Raw genomic sequence first — 8,508 nt, 5'->3', positions numbered from 1 at the left:
TTTGATTTTCAAAAAAATCGTACGCCCCACCATGATTGGAGACACTACAGTATAGACTACATATGTATTCAAAAGGCTTTATTAAAACTTCATTTCAAATTTTATTCAATTGCTACTCACTTCAATGGGAGCTCTGCCCTTGACGCTGGCTGCAGATTTGTTTGATTCGAGGAACCAATTTTGTCAGTTTCAGCCTTAAATCACGTTTCGTGATTTCCAGTCGATTTCTCTTCGCTTGCAGCAAATCGTTAACAACACTAAATCCACATTCGACTAAATAAAATGATGGAAAATTTATCAATACTTCCCTTGCCAAAGTAGTCGAGTTTGGGTATTTCTTTTCGCTCTCCTCAGACAGCCACATCATGGTTCCTTTGATCTTGAAAAGAGTTTTCACAGACTCATCTTGTTGCAACTCGCATAACTCCTCTTGATATTGCTCTGGTACTTCAGATAAATCCCCCAGGAATGGCTGAGTCAACTAAGAAGGGAACTCATAGCAAAGCTATGAAAGCGATCATATATTGATTCATTAATTCTGAATCCTCATGCCCCACCAAAATATTGCCACGCCCCACCTTGAGAAACACTGGTCTATTGCATCACCCGATCTAATACATTACATGAGTTATTCATGCCTGTTGTATGTGTCCTTTATAACCTTTAAAACAGTCTGTTTCCTGTTTGGAATCATTTTCGGTTTTGTTTGACTGCGAGGCAGGTAGAATCGAAAATGTTATCTCATGTCTCTCTGCGTATGTGCAATCAGGACGAATTCCAAGCCAAGGTAGGGTAAAACAGACTTGTCCGATTTATGTTCCAATTGGTGTTTAAAATACAACATCGAATTTTAATAAATTCTTCCTTGATCATAAAATGATAAGACGAAGAGAGGGACGGACATTAACAAATTGGTTATCCCAGCTTTTCGCTTTGAGTGCATGGGGTAATTATCTTCACACCACGAAAACGCATGGCTCCATCAGTAAAAAGCAACCACAACAGTTGTTTGGGGAATCAAACTTTGGTGAATGCGTTACTCATGTTGCACAAGAATGGCGGCAATCTTTTGCTTCATTGAGTGCAATGCACACAAACATTGCATTGTTTGGGACTTGCTGTGAGGCGTCTTAGGCCATCTTGGAAATAAATTAGAGAGTACCGTGCTTTAGTAAAATACTTATATGATTGTCGGCGCGAAAAGAAAACTCGACAATAAAAGACAGTATCCACCTTTTTGGCATGCATTACCCTCTTGTTTTTTTTTAAATGCAATGTCAAGGCTTGCATGAGAGCAAACACACAGAATGTAAAACAAGGGGGGCATGAGACAAGAGGAGTGGGAGAGGGAAGCACAAAACAGTGGGGAACATAGACATTAGGAGTTCTGTGGAAGGGACAGGAATGGGGTGGGGTACACGGTAAACAAGACGGACATTACAGGGACTTCAGGTCTTTACACGACAGGGACTTTCAGGAAGGAAATCGGAGAATTTTAAGGAGGTGGATTTGAGGTGGATTAACGGGGGTAGAAAAGATCATGGTTTTGGATGGGGGAAGATATGAGATGGTGGTGAACAGCAGTTTATTAGACCTGGAGGGAAGAGTGGGATTGAAGAGAGAGTGGGAGTTTGTTCCAAAGGTGGGGAAAAAACAGGAATGAAACCATGAAGGTGAGCAATGATTCGCGATTTTGGGAGTTTTACCAGAAAGGTTCTACTAGAAGATTTTACTCCTGCCTCTCACCTTTCTCGACTTCACGCTATGGCAACCAAGGCATTTAGGAACATTGGTATCTCCCGCAGTGAAGCTGAGTCTTTGGGCATCCCACTCTCTCACCGCGGTCTTTCTGTCTTCTACTGTCTCCTCTCCAGTCTTGCCCACCCCCTGCTCTGTCTGAGATATGACCCACCATATTTCCGCAGGGCGCTCAAGGTCTGCCAGCAACCCCATTCTGGTAAAACTACCAAAATCACACATCACTGCTCACCTTCACTCTTTCATTCCTGCTTTTTCCTGCCTTTGGAATAAACTCCCACACTCTCTTCAATCCCACTCTCCCTCCAGGTCTTCAAAACAGCTGTTCACCACCATCTCTTATTTTCCCCCATCCAAAACCTCGATCTCTTCTACCCCCTTAATCCATCCCAAACCCACCTCCTTCAAATTCTCTGCATTCCTTCCCGAAAGTTCCCTGTTGTGTAAGGTCCTAAAAGTCCCAGTGGTGTCCATCGTCTTTACCCCGTTTCCACGTTCCATCCCTCTCCCTTCCACAGATCTCCTAATGCCTCTGTTCCCCACTGTTTTGTCCTTCTCTCTCCCAATCCTCTTGTGTGTTAGCTCTCATACGAGCCTTGACAATGCATACAAAAAAAAGACAAAAGGGGGTTGCTGGCAGACCTTGAGCATCGTGCGGAAATATGGGGGGGGGGACATATCTCAGATAGAGGCAGGGGGGCAGGCTGGAGAGGAGACGGTGGAAGACAGAAAGTCCACTGGACTGCCTGCGGTGAGAGAGTAAGAGACCCAAAGACAGCCTCATTGCAGGAGTTACCAATCATCTTAAATGCCTTGGTTTCCACATCATGAAGGTGAGAGGTGGGAGCAGTAGCCCAGAGGGGAGAGCAGTACTCCATCTGGCTGTAGACGAAAGCTTTCTATGTGGTCAGGAGCTCAGGTGTACCGAGGAAGGATTTTAAACGACAGTGGATGCCCAGTCAGCGACTGGCTTTTGAGGCCAGCTTGGAAATGTGGCTTTCTCAGGCAAAAACATGGCAGATAGTGACACCCAGAAGCTTGAATGAATGGACTTCTTCATGAGGATTGTTGAGAAAGTAGATGGGGGGGGGTTCCAGATGGTCCATCCTTCCAGATGGGGGGGGGGGTTCCAGATGTTACCGATTTTGGAGAAACATAGTGAGAGTGTGAGATTTGTCAGGATTTAAAGACATGTTCCACATGTTGGAGCAGTTTGTGATTTATCCAGATCCTGTAGAGAGTGAAAAGGCTGCTGCTTGCTGATCTGAGGGATAACAGAGGATACTGCAGAGGGTGTAGTCATCAGCAAATAGATAAAGACGATTCTCCAGAGAGTCAGAGAGATCACTGATGAAAACCAGAAAAATCACAGGGCCCAGAACACTGCCTTGAGGAACTCCAGCCAGGACAGGAAGAGGGGATGAGAGAACTCTATTAAGGGTCACACGTTGACTGCGACAGGAGAGGAAGTCTGCGAGCCAATAGTGGAGTTTTCTTTGGATACCATAGGAAGAGTTTGGTGAGCATGGTGGGGTTCCAGACCATATCAAATGCATGCGATATGTCTGGTGAGATGGCTCTGATTTCAATTCAGGCATTGATGACCTCCATCCATTGTTGGGAGAGTAGAAGCAGCATATTCAGGGTAGACTGACCTGTTCTGAATCCAAAACCTGACGCTCTTTGTTATGTTGTGTGCTGATTTGTTCTGTGTGATCTTTCTGCCATGAGCCTAGACCTAAAAAAAATTATCAAAAACAATGCCCTGATATTTGCGGACCCCAACATTCATGGCATTTTTTCAGGAACGTATCCCCCACGAATGTCAGGTTCTGATTATTTATAGTAATATAAACCTTGGGCGCCATGAGCACACACTCATTCACTCACATTCATCATGGATGGGGATAGTTAGGGGGGAGGGTGGGGGAGGCAAGGTCTCAAAGGATATGGATGGACACAGGCTCCAATGTGGTCAGGTCTCCAGGTTGAGTAGCACGGGTAGTGCTGAAGGCGTGGACCAGCCCCACAGCCGTGGCCCAGACAGACAAAGAAGAGTGAAGAGTCAGCGTAAAAATAAGAGGAGTGAAGCATGGAGAAGATGGGAGAGCACGAGCCCCTGACTTACCTGTCCAGTTCCAACTCTCAACTGTTTAACTTGCTACCCATCCCCATGTGCAGCCCTTTTTTATCACTTCACCCGCGGCCACACTCTCAACGCCGGAGCATTCCTCACTCATAACATGGCTCCAACGATCATGCGGCACATAGTTGCCACCGTGTTGCCATTACGCAAGCTGGCTGGTGTCACGTTGTCCGACTGGCATCACGGCACCCTCAAACCATCGGGGTGGTTTCCAAACGCCACATTGGATGTTGAGAGCAAAAATCCATCTCGGCCGACCCAGTCCTCTCCTTGCCTGGTTCACAGAGAAGACACGAACAAATTACTTTCCTCTCTTGCCCATGTTAACTACAACAGGTATCACAGCATACACGAGACCAGGACAACTTCACTCGCTCAGTCCCTGGTTACAGAAAATGCTCGAACCCACACAAACACACAGACCACGCTTTTTTATTTTCCTCTGGACTCTTGGCTTTGAGTTAGAGGGTGCAAAATTTTACCTTTATCAACCACCTGTGAAGTACGAAACATATTCAAGTGTGTGGTCACCTGATCAGTATTGGTTTACTTTGACATTAGTAATATTAGACAAAATAAATTTATAATATATTTGATGAAGTGGATTCTGCAAGCAGCTTCAAAACTCAAATTCATTAAGAATCATCAAGAATCAAATTCATCATCAAGAAGTGATCATAATGAGGACTTTATTTGAGTTTCCAGAAAAATTAATTGTAAATGTAAATCCATCAAAAGTTATAAAATATAATTGTTGTGTACACCATAATTGTGTGCTTGACAATGCTAAGAGACGGAATTTTTGATTACGCATCAAAGACAGACGTTAAGGGGTGGATCTGGAATGTATGAATCAAAGTTAAAAACACAGTAATTGCCATATTCTTACGGATGCCCACACCGTTACACATCGTGAATAACGGAGATAATTTCAGTTATCATGTTAAGTTAGCATCTTCCCTTTTTGATACGTTGAATGAATTTAAATTAGTGACGATTTACATCATAGGCTGCAAGAGAGATAGAGATTCAACGCCTGATCTGGGTTCAATTCTCAACCCGACAATGAGCACACTCACTTACAGCTGTAAAACAGTCATCTTGCAGGCTTGTAATGGATGATGAAGATGGCATGCCTCACTGGGTAGACAAAAGGCTGCTGTGAAGCATAGATTCAGTTTCCAAAAACCGAAATTCAGTCTCTGAATCTCTTCCACAGACTCTCTCTGAATCGCTGAATGTTTCCAACCTATTTTCCTTGGCAGCGTTATAATCATGGTGATACAGAGGTCTGACTGTTTATGTAAACATGCAATACTTTAAATATTTCCACTGTAATAATTGCCATAGTACACAGCTGTAAACGAGAGATGTTTATGACTTCCGATCATTCACTGTATTCACTTCCGATCATTCATTGCTAAACGCGAAACACCCACAGACACTTCTCCAATCATACCGCCATCAAACCGAGGTTACACGAGCATGCAAAATTTAAACTCTGCATCCCACCTACAAAGTACAAAATATTTGATGTGTAAGTGAGTGATTAGAAGGAGCTACTGTATATATATATATATATATATATATATATATATATATATATATATATATATATATATATATATATATATATATATCGAAATGGAGACGGTTGATCCGCTGTGGCGACCCCTAATGGGAGCAAGCCGAAAGAGGAAGAAGAAGAAGAAGAAGAATATATATATATATATATATATATATATATATATATATATATATATATATATATATATATATATATATATAATTATTGTAACAGTCACGGGGTCTTGACCAACCAGCACACTTGCCAGGTGCGTATGGGTCAAATGTGTCTCCACTTTCACCCTTCATTTGTGCACGCACACCAGCACGAGGGAATCACACAACTGGGCTGAACCTGCCCTCCTGAACTTGGCCGAGCGATTGCCAGAGGACAGTTAGTTTTTTTACTCATGGCGTCTTACCTCGCCAATTTCCAAATATACCATCTTTGAGTTTATTCGCCAAATGAATTACAGCATATGCTATGGAATCCCAGGTTTCCCAACATCCACAACACAGGTTCTCATGTAAAAGCAATGACTTAATATTTTGCCAGTGATAGGATGGATGCCAGTGATAAATCGCCTCTCTTGACGGACACCATGGGATATTTAACATTCCACCAACTAATACCAGCAGACGGGACACCTGGCTTTACGTCCATTTGAGGGACAGCACGAACATTGATGAAACACCCTGCCTGTGAAGCACCGGGATGACAGTTTGTACCAAGGTCGGGATTCAAACTCAAGGTAAATCGCTAAGAGGTGAGTGTGTGTCCCTTAAGGCCATCCTGCGAGCCCCTTGAGAAGATTATGGGTTGGGAAAGTTTTTCTTTGCAATGCAACGGAACAGGGAAAAAAATAGTTCGGAGAGAAAAAAAAGAAGGAATAAAAGAGAGCTGCATTAAAATTAAGATGTCATAAATGAAGGTGTTATTTTTTTTCCAACTCTTAATTTATTTGAACATAAGTACTATACACCACTGAGAACATGCATGTGCATGTAATCCTTCATTCAATTTTATTCCCATTAAATCTGTCTTTTCCATGTCATGGACCATGATGAGCTGTCAATGGACACAAAATGCTGCCCATGACTCACGTGACCAGACATTTTCGACATGACCACGCCATGTCGCTATTCCTGGTATATCGGGAGGGACTCCAGTGGTTGCCACTCGCTAATGTTTTTATAAACCAAACTGTGCTTGTATGTCCTGCAACCCGTCTTGCTTTCCTCATGAATGTGTTCATTGTAGGTGCAGGCACAGTGAGTACACCTGCAGTGGAGCCATTGTCATGTGCCATCTCAATGGACACAAAATGTCAATGGTGGAGCAAATGAAGTATGAGAGTCATTTGGAGTTGCAAAGTCACAGATGGTGTCACAGCGCGCGCACACACACACACACACACACACACACACACACACACACACACACACACACACACACACACACACACACACACACACACACACACACACACACACACACACACACACACACATCACTTTGTCTCCATGAACTGATGCTTTTTGAAAAGCTAAAAGTCAAAGCATTTGTTCGTCAACAAAAGATTAGAGTCGCGTGGAATCACAATCCCCCATCAGATTGAAGCCTTGACTGGAACATCGACTTCATGTTCGTCACCTCCATTGATGTGGCAGTCTTCAGAATACATAACCAACCATGGAAAAGCAAAATACAATCTTGGAAACCTCTATGCCTTCACAATGTCATTTTATATGGATTAACTGAGCTCCATTGCAGAGTTCTGAACGAAAGCCTTGAAGATTATCACATGTTCACCCTATTCATCCACATCAAGCTGCATTTTAGTTTCACTACGTTATAGTGCTTCAATAGTTAAAACTTCAATGCTATCAAGGCGTTTGATTTCACCATCGTGGTCAATCCCTTCGCTTTCCCGCTGTCACGTCGTTGATCAGTTGTGGTCGGTGAGTATTAATGCTCTGGGTGTGTAATGCTTGGTATAGCTTGGCAAGCGGCTTGCTCGATTTAAATAATTCAAGTAAGCATCCCAACGTAACGGAGTGCTCAGTACTCCTGAACAATACATGGTGGTCTCCATGGAAACAATGCTATCATGGTGTGGGAAAAAAATGCTGCCCGGACCGTCGTTTTCAGCGAAAGAATGACAAACTAGAAGGGCATTCGGTAGAGCGCATATCTCAGCCACATAATGCCTGATCGACGAGAAGATATCAGGTCCAATACATTTTTGAAATCTCATGCGACACAGTGCGCTATCGTTTTTGGCCCGATCTCTCAATGGTGAAGAATCATTTTGAAAATTAAATAATTCTCGTATTCAGATACGGATTCGGATCTCCACCAACATCGAATCAACTTGTCCTTGCCACACACCCAACCTGCCCATCAATTTTCGTCCGAATCCGTCCCACAACGTTTTGAGATATCGTGCGATATATCCTTTTTGGCCCCATCTCTCAATGGTGAAGAATCACTTAAAAAATTATAGTAGCCAGATCCGGATCCAGATCTTCACCAAAATCGAATCAGTTCGACCTTTTCAAACACCAAACCTGTCCACAAAATTTCATCCGGATCCATCCACAACTATTTGAGATATCCTGTACACAAACAAACAAACAAACAGATAAGCAAGCCGGTAGGCGGCGATGGGTCACCGAGCAGGTGGTAAAGTATTCCATATGTCACAAAACCGGAATATATTTGATAGAGCACCACCTGTAGATCATTCGTGCCAAATTTCATAACCCTACGTGGGATAATGGCTTTCGCAATTGATTTCGCGTGAACGGTACCGATTTTGAAGGTTTTTCGGTTTTTGCTCGGGAACCAAAGTGTCCCAAGCAACCATCACAATTTCCAAAGCACGAGGTCATAAGATGTACCTACCACCCGAGTTTGGTCAAAATCGGCCCACGTTTACTACCAATTATACTGATGACAAATGAACAAACATCCAAACAAACAGACAGAATTACTGACAATAAGGGTCACCTATTTTGGCGACCCAACAAACAAA

Source organism: Eptatretus burgeri, chromosome 16, assembly GCF_056783735.1.
Source record: "Eptatretus burgeri isolate ZD-2024b chromosome 16, Ebu_testis_v1, whole genome shotgun sequence".
NCBI lineage: Eukaryota > Metazoa > Chordata > Myxini > Myxiniformes > Myxinidae > Eptatretus > Eptatretus burgeri.
This window is presented reverse-complemented; position numbering follows the sequence as displayed.